At 44.4% G+C, this 9,451-nt stretch overlaps 1 long non-coding RNA gene across 1 annotated transcript; it reads right to left on the bottom strand.

Moving 5' to 3' along the window:
• Positions 1-2,904: 2,904 nt before the first annotated feature.
• On the bottom strand, positions 2,905-8,553 carry LOC121044542 (uncharacterized). The gene is made up of 2 exons (XR_005797338.1): positions 8,467-8,553; positions 2,905-3,211 (listed from the first exon to the last, which is right to left on the bottom strand). It is a non-coding gene; the product is annotated as an uncharacterized LOC121044542 (long non-coding RNA).
• Between the last annotated feature and the right edge of the window lie 898 nt (positions 8,554-9,451).

The raw sequence follows: 9,451 nt of genomic DNA, 5'->3' as shown, positions 1-9,451 counted from the left end.
CTTCCTGCAAAAGTCCCCATATGGTGAGTCTGAAGAGAGGTTCATGATACATAATTAGCTCCTGGAAAGGAAGGAAGGAGGGAGAAAGGAAGGAGGGAGGGAGGAGGGAGGAAGGAGTGGGGAATACGGAAGTCTATGAAGGTGCAAGGGCACCATCCAAGGACACAACAGTTCTTTGTTGTCCACTTTGGTTCTACTCTTACTTACTGGTGAACTTGAAATAATCCTTTTCTCCCTCTGGATCTCAATGACTTTATCAGCACGAAGAGAAGAATTGGAGGAGACAAATTGGCAAAATGGCTACCACGGTAAGGTTAGTTAATACGTCTGTCTCCTCACATGGTTAAGGTTTTTGAGTGTGGAGACGACTCAAGGTCTACTCACTTTGCAAGTCCCGAGTATCAGATGCAGTCTGGTTGTCTACAGTCACCACCACGTGGCATAACGCATCCCCAGGTCTCATTCGTCCAGCGGGTGCATTTTAGTGTCTCTTTTCTCTCTAAAATGTCGGTAAGTATGTATGTGCATGTTGTCCAGCAGAATTTTAATTTTTTTCTGAAAGAGACAAGACTGCCAGGCCTTCATCCCACATAACAAAGAAAACAAATAGCCAAATATTAACATCTTATTCGATTTTTATTTTTGCATTTGCAGTTTTGCATCTAGAATTTTCTATGTAAATCTTCACTATTTCCGTACCTCTTTGAAAGGACAGAATATTGGTAAAGAAGCAGAGCTGGGTCCTTTATTCAAGGCCTGATTTCTTGAAGCTTCTTCCTGTTTCTTAAAACCGCATGGAATTTCCACATAGATGCCATTATTTAGCTGCCTGAAACACCTTCAAAATGAAGATCTTAATACTTCTAGAAGTTCTAGGGTGTGCTTTTTTTTTTTAAATTTTTTAACGTTTATTTATTTTTGAGACGGAGAGAGACAGAGCATGAACAGGGGATGGGCAGAGAGAGAGGGAGACACAGAATCGGAAGCAGGCTCCGAGCCATCAGCCCAGAGCCCGACGCGGGGCTCGAACTCACGGACCGCAAGATCGTGACCTGGCTGAAGTCGGACGCTTAACCGACTGCGCCACCCAGGCGCCCCTCTAGGGTGTGCTTTTTAATGGTGATGTTAGAGTGCCGATTTCTTCCTTCTGCACCTAAGTGGAGATGATGTAGACAAATGGTCACAGAAGAGAGAGAAATGAGCAGATTCATTGATTAGGGGGATGATGTATTTATCGGCTTAGGTCTCTATGCCTATGTCACAAGGCAATTTTGTCCCGGTGCAGACCAGCCTTGATCCTTGGGTGACAATGTTCGCTAAGAGGTTTGGGTAAGGAGGGAACGCTGGCCACACCAGCCCCTGCTTAGGGACCCTCTGTACCGACTGAGGTCCTTCCCCATGTGGTACCCCTACTTGTCTACCTTGTACCCACTGCACTCCTTCTTGCCTTCCCCTAAACACACACACACACACACACACACACACACACACACACGCTTTCACATACTCTCACGCACTGACACAGACACGCCCTCACACAATACACTCACACACATTCACACTCTCGCACACTTTCTCTTTCACACGCACACACACACCCACTCTCTCCTTGTACGTGATGTTCACCTTGACCGTGAGCTCTCTCCCAACTTCATTACCGGTTAAACTTTGGTTCCCACGGTCTTCTCTGTCTGCTGTCCCCGATCCTGGACCATGACCAGTAGACTCCTCATCTATATTTGCAGTTTGGATCTCCAGGAAGCCCCTTCCGATGAAAAAGCAGCAGGGAACACGCGGCATTTAGGTCCCACACCCCAGAGAACCAGAGAGCCACACACACCAGCGCGTGCCTGCTGCTGGCACCCGTGGCCACTTGGAGGTTGGCGGATCCGTCTGGAACACGAGCGCTGGGACGGCTCTGCAAGTGACACCTGGAGACACGGGCACCCAGAGCCGCGTGAACGCCACGCTTCGGGAGAAAACCCCTGAAATCCACAGTAGCTTGAAGGGTTAACAGAGCCTTGCCTGCTAGTAGGTTGTCTCCCTCCTGGGGAGTCACACACACGCGGGCCGTAAAGACAGGCTGAGATCTTGGGTCACAGTGTAAGGTTGTGTTAAGGAAGAATTAGAACTGAACATAAATTAATGAGGATATGACCTAGTAAAAGCTTTCCCACGGTTAAAGCTCTTTGTGATTGCGTTTTGCCTTACTACGTATTTTTGAAAATCAATAAAAATTAATACTAATGCTTCTGGAATGAATAAGGGGGAGACCAGGCTACATTTTACTTTCCAGGCATTGTGCTGAGTGTGCAGCCTCACGGGGAGACGGGTGACCACAGCGCTCGTGAGCACCGGGAAGGGTGCTTGTGAGCCCAGGCAGAGACTGTGGTTCCGGTCCGGCTCTGTTATCAACAACAGCAAGGTCTTTGAACAGGACCTTCTGTTCGGGCCAGGCTGATGCTCAAAGAGGAAGGTTCTTTTTTCGTACAGATTTAGGTTTAATTGCTTTGGAAAATGTTGCCTAAATTAAGTTTTTAAAAAAAGAAAGTCTGAGGCCTGTTTGAGGTGCCGTTTGATGAGGAAACACATGGCCAAAACCACTCCTTGCTGCTGGACCCCGCGAGGCGGTTTTTCTCTCTGCTCTGCAGGGCCTGACAGAGAGCCAGCTCCTTCTGGGGGTTATGAGGCAACTGGAATGTACTCTGGAATGTACTGGAATGTACTGGAAAGTACTGAGAAGGGAGAAATGTGCGGCCACTATCGTTACCCAACCAAATCCGACAGCGCGTCCATTTGGACTGATGTCATTTCCTGTGTCTCACACCCTCTCGCCTTTCTCACCAAGCCTCCAGGGTCCAACCCCAACATCCCTACCACCTTCCTTCCACTCAGAGTCAAGTATGACCTCACAGATCCTCATGGGCTTTATTTATGCCTGTTTGTTAAGACTCTCCACACCCACGCAACCCCTGATACGTCAAACACCATGGCATTCAAACACACAACTCCGCTTCCTCCGGGATCACTGTCTTCCCCTTCTCTGGAATTCTCTGGAATAGCAGAGGCTGGCTGGGACCCTGGCATTGTACGTGTGCATGTACGTATTTCTCAATTGTCTGTTTGCATTATGGAAACATGTGGAGAATTATATCCAAAGAATGGAGGGTTGGCTTGGGTGCAACTGAGTCTGATCCACTTGTGCAGATATCTGTAAGAAAAGATCACATAAATGAAGAACTGGTTGAGAAGAGGTTTGCATGGGACGTGCAATTTCTATAGAAATTCAAGTCACTCGAAAGCATAATGCATCATGTTCAGTCTTCCGTTGGCTGCTAACAACAGGTGTATTTCCTATCACATGGGGGCAGAGAACAAGATATGTGCTTGAAACACCGTTAGCATTGTTAAAACTGACCACTGCGTTGAGATGAAAATAGGTTTCTTGAATGTATAGATACGGATTTTTCTTTGCACTGGAAAACCATTGGCGTGGTATTACTTTGGCATCAATGACTCAACTAATGATGTGAATCTCTATGCATGCTCTTTGCCTGGGTTAATGTTACAGGGCCTTTGATTGCCAGATGCATTTCCCTGCCTATAAAAGAAGCTGAACGACTCTTCATGCATTTATTAGCTGCTGGGTCTTCTTTCCCTATGGAGTATCTAGAGACAGTCATTCTGGTCCTTTCTATTGGGCTATTTGTGTTTTTAATTGATCCGTAAATGTTCTTTATGAATTTTGGACACAAATCATTTGCCACTTATAGGCACCACAGATACTTTTTCTGAAGTTTAAGCTTTGCTTTCCAAACTTCATGTTGTTTTGGGATTGAAACGATTATTTTTAATTTTGATAGAATCTGTTTAGGATGCTTTTATTTGTAAGTTCTTCTTCTGTGTGTTTTATAGGAAACCCTCTTTCCAGGGTTACAAAGATATTTTTCTAATGTTTATTCTAATTTTGACTTTTCTAACATTTATTCTAATTTTGTTTTTTAAATTTTCCCTTCACATGTTAAGACTTTAAGGACTTCAGTTCTGTGTACGCTACAGGAGAGGGGTTCCATTTCGTTTTTTTAATGTACTTATTTTTGAGAAAGAACAAGAAAGCGACAGAGAATCTCAAGCAGGCTCCACGCTGCCAGTGTGGAGCCTGACATGGGGCTCGATCTCATGAACTGTGAGATCATGATCTAAATTGAAATCAAGAATTGGACACTTGACTAATCGAGCCACCCAGGCGCCCCTAGGGTTCCATTTCATTTTTATTTTGGCCAATTTAGCATTTCCTGAATAGCCTACTTATTCTAGTCACTCTTCAATATGAGCCTTATCTTTATCTTGATTTCCTTAATTTCCCAGATCTGCTTCTGGCCTCTTTGTTCTTTTACTATTTTTTTTTTTAATTTAAAAAAATTTTTTAATGCTTTTATTTATTTTTGAGACAGAGAGAGACAGAGCATGAGCAGGGGAGGGGCAGAGAGAGAGGGAGACGCAGAATCTGACGCAGGCTCTGGGCTCTGAGCTGTCAGCCCAGAGCCCAATGTGGGGCTCTAACTCACGAACCGTGAGATCGTGACCTGAGCTGAAGTCATACACTCAATCGACTGAGCTACTCGGGCGCCGCTAAAGACAATTTCAATTTAAAATATATATAGTGAAACTTTGGATTGTAACTTGTTCTGCAAGACAAGCAAACATTTCTAATAAATTTCCACTTGATGAATGAGCAATGTCTTGTAATAGGAGTATTACATGACACCGAATGTCACACAATTACAACTGAGCCAGTGGTTCGTCTCTCTCTCTCTCTTTCTCTATCTCTGTCTCTCACTCGTTTGCTGCAGGATCGTGGGTGATCATCTCCCATGCTCCGCTGCTGGGTCGCAGGCCGCAGTGTCTGGCAGAGATGAGTGATTTTTCAGAACACTGGGAGGTGCCCACAACTGGCACTGGTGAATTTTTGTCACGTCAAAGCACCTGTGGACAGTCCTCTGCTGTTCCACACAAGAGTGAGCTTAGGAATGGTTCGCTTCGTTCTAGGTCAGGCTGCCTGCGAATATAGACCCTTTCCTCTGCTGCCTTATTGCCACTTACAGTAAATATAGCCTACGACAAGAGTTTATCACTACTGTGCTGTAGTCAACATCCGTGCAAGTGTGTCCATGGCCCCATGCAGAAAAAGATTCCACTGAGCCAATAGATAGCAGTGATTCCGTTAGTGATAATGGAAGTCGTCCTACGCAATAACCCTTCTCTCTCGTGTCTCCCTCACTCCAGCCACGAGACTTTTCAAAGGGAAGTACAGGCTGGTTTGTTTATTTTCTTTATATTTTGTCTTTTCTTTATCATTCTGTATTATACTGCAGTATTGTAATCCTTTTTATATGAATATTTTGGGTTGTGGAACGAATCATCTGAGTTTCCATGATTTCTTATGGGGAAATTCACTTTGATATCCAAGTGCTTTGGATGCCAAGCATGTTTCTGGAATGAATAATGCTTATAAGCCAAGGTTTTACTGTACCTAAATTTCTAGGGGCGTCTTGGTGGCTCAGTTGGTTAAACATCTGACTCTGGATTTCACCTCAGGTCATGGTTTCAAGGTTGTGGGATCGAGCTCAGAGCTGGGCTCTATGCTGGGTGTGCAGTCTGCTTAAGATTCTCTCTCTCTCTCTCTCTCTCTCTCTTTCTCTATTCCTCCCCCTGCTGGCATGCAGGATCTCTCTCTCTGAAAAATAAGTAAATAAATAAAACATTTATCCAAATAAAATATATACCCCTTCCCTTAAAAAATAATTTAAAGAAGGGCACCTGGGTGGCTCAGTCAATTACGTGTCTAACTTCGGCTCACACCATGATCTCGCAGTTTGTGGGTTCAAGCCCTGTTTTGGGCTCTATGCTGACAGCTCAGAGCCTGGAACCTGCTTTAGATTCTGTGTCTCCTTCTCTCTCTGCCCCTCCCTCCTCATGCTCTGTCTCTTTCTTTCTCTCGCTCTCAAAAAAAAAAATAATAATCATTAAAAATAATAACTTAAAGAATTAAATAGTGAAATTGAAATCTAATTACACTATCAAAAAATTCTCAATATAAAATGACCTGTTAAAAAATATAAGATATGACAAAATAAGAGATTTATTTAAATCCAGAAAATTGAGTTAGCATCTCTATGTTTCTACTGGATTATGAATATCCTTTCAGAAACTTTGTTTCTTTAGTAGAGAAGTGAGCATAATAATTTTACTGGAAGACTTTCTTAAGATAAATTAATCCTAAAAGACATACAGCATTTATCTCATTACCTCAAATACAGAAAGTGGCCAACAGATACTCATTTTCTTTCGCCTTTGACAGAATCTATAGCAGTTTATATGTTACGAGACATTAAGGATAAACCTACGTTAGTCGTGCTAGGAAGAGATAACTGGTATCAGAAAGAAGAGAGAAAAATCAGTGGTGTACCTGAGAAATTTGTGGGTTATGTGTGTGGAATGGGATAATGCTTTTGAGGAGTCTCGGCCCTGGGAACTAAGGTGAGGCTTGTCTACACTGAAGATTGCTTTGGCCTGAAGCCCCTGAAGATGGTGTTTCTTCTGTGGACCTCACTCTAGTTTTTATTGAACTTCCTGGGGGAAGAGAGTCTTCAAGTACAATGAAACTCCAACATCTTAGATAGGAAGCAGATCTGAGAAAAGAGCCAAAGGGAAAGAGAGAGAAAGAAAGAAAGAAAGAAAGAAAGAAAGAAAGAAAGAAAGAGAAAGAAAGAGAGAGATAAGGAAAGAGAGGAAGAGGAGGAAAGAAGGAAAGGAGGAAAGGCAAAAAGACAAGAAATCCAAAGAGAAAAGGGGTACCTAAGAAGTAAAGACTCAAAAAAGAACATCTCACACGGACTGAAGACCTAACACTTTGGCTGAGGATCAGGTGTGTCTTTGGCTCTGATACTGAGCCATAATGGGATCCCCTGGTGGTATTAACTGGGAGTCTGAGTCCTTGAGTTTCTGTGGGGGCTGAGTTTTATGGTCCTCAGTGGCCTGGGCCAGAGAGCTGTCATAGAGATGACCATGGCTTCTCTAAGCCACAGGGGCTTTCAACTAGGGCACAGTAGGTACAGAGATTTTTATGGAAAGGACATATATCACTTCAGGGAAGAAATTGTCTTTAAGCTAAATGACCAGATGATAGATAGATAGATAGATAATAGAAAGATAGATGATAGATAGATAGATAGATAGATGATAGAAAGATAGATGATAGATGATAGAAAGATAGGTGATACAAAGATAGACAGAAATATAGATAGATGATAGAAATATAGATAGATGATAGATAGATAGATAGATAGATAGATAGAAAGATAGAAAGATAGATGATAGGGGCGCCTGGGTGGCGCAGTCGGTTAAGCGTCCGACTTCAGCCAGGTCACGATCTCGCGGTCCGTGAGTTCGAGCCCCGCGTCGGGCTCTGGGCTGATGGCTCAGAGCCTGGAGCCTGTTTCCGATTCTGTGTCTCCCTCTCTCTCTGCCCCTCGCCCGTTCATGCTCTGTCTCTCTCTGTCCCAAAAATAAATAAACGTTGAAAAAAAAAAAAAAAGAAAGAAAGATGATAGATAGATAGATGATAGATAGAAATATAGACAGATGATAGATACATAGATACATACATAGAAAGACAGATGATAGATTATTATGCACCTCAGCATTTGCCTGTGTCCTATCTTCTCAAGACACAAGCTTACTGAGAATAATGGAATAGACAGTGGGTTATTAGTTTCCAGCTGGGGATGTGTCAGCTGGGAAGGCCATGGCTAAGATCCAGAAGTCACATGCATTGAGTATTTACTTTGTGCTGGAAACTTTACCTACATTGTTTCATTCAAAACCCTATGAGAAGATAAATGATTCCCATGGCATAGATGAATAAACTGAGGTTAGGAAAATGAAAAATGAACTCCGCCAAGCCCACTGTTTGGAACGTAAGAGAGCCATGATTTCCACGGAACGCGAACCCCATTTTTTCTCCATGAGGCTCACTCTGGTGGCTAGCTTCATGAGGACAGAGAACCTACTGGGTCGGCGGGAGAGGATCTCTCAGGCCAGGAGATAATAGAGTGGGGGCCGGGGCAGAGATAGAGAGCAGGGCAGGTTTGGGAATGAGAGTCAAAGGGGATTCTGGAATCCTCAGAGCGCTAGAGCAGGTGCTCAGAATCCAGTGGGGAATGCGGGGGGAGGGGGGACGGGCCCCTCTCTGCCTCCGCAGGAGACCTGTCCTTGCCTAGGACTCTGCTACCCTCACCAGCCACACATGCAACTCCGGCGTCTTTTGTTCACCTCCCGTGTTCGCAGCTGATTGCAACATCTGCTTGCAAGGCACAGTTCCAGTGAGTGCAAATGTGCTGCGCTGAAATTAAATAAATATCGAGACACACTTCTGCTCCTACCCCCTCACTCTCCTCCCATTACCTTGGTTCGAATCGTAATGGTTCGAGTGCGGGGAGTCCCGGTAGCTCTCTTAATTTCATCTGTTAGGGAAGCCACTCTCCAACCATCACAATCCGGCTTACTCGGCTCCAAAAGACACAAGCAGCTACGGCAGACGAGAAAAATGTGAGAAACCACTCTTGCAGGGGAAGCACACACGGTACAACAGAAGCATCTTCGAACGATTGGCATCTTTCCTGCTTCTGTTAATTTATCACGGACGCTTAACGTGCTTTCACGGAGCACCTGCTGTGGGAAAGATCGTGTGTTAGTGCAGTTCCTGGGCTGCCAAATCAAACACAATGGAATAAAAGAATGACCAAAAGAAGATTCTCTCACGAAGCCACATAGTTATACAGAAGGGAGGGAAACATACGAAGTTTTTGAATGATGCAACAAAGTCACTCGATGGAAGCGATGTGCAGATAAAGGTGACGTACGGATAAAGCCCTCCCTGGACGCAGAGCCAAGATTAAGTTCACTTGGAGGACGACACAAAGAGGACTTCAGATTACATTCTGAGGTGAGGATTCTTTTGGAAGATCTTGATCAGAAGACTTTCCATCAGTTACTACTGTGTTTCCTAGGGCCCATGATAGAGCAAATCGATTGCTTGCCAGCCCCACCTGACGTAGGCTCATAATGGCGCTCTCTTCTTAGCACTCATGATCACCTAAGACCTAAGGGGTTTGCACATCTACTCACTTGGCCCCCTATTACAATTAAACAGTGATCTTTATGAGAACACAGGCTTTGCTTTCGATTATTCCCAATGCCTAGGATAATGCTTCGCGCAGAGTAGATACTTGATACTTGTGTGGCTGGAAAGGAGCCAGTTAAAGTCTGTGCCCCCTACACCCCTCAGAGTAAAGGGGGGGGGGGTCTTTGTACCTGACGTGGCAGATTGGAGTCAGGGACTTTGCGGTGCAATCTCCTCTGGGGCATGAGGACCCCTGGACGCCTGACA

This window comes from Herpailurus yagouaroundi, unplaced genomic scaffold (assembly GCF_014898765.1).
Source record: "Herpailurus yagouaroundi ecotype Mexico unplaced genomic scaffold, PumYag 188, whole genome shotgun sequence".
Classification (NCBI taxonomy): Eukaryota; Metazoa; Chordata; class Mammalia; order Carnivora; family Felidae; genus Herpailurus; species Herpailurus yagouaroundi.
This window is presented reverse-complemented; position numbering and strand designations above follow the sequence as displayed.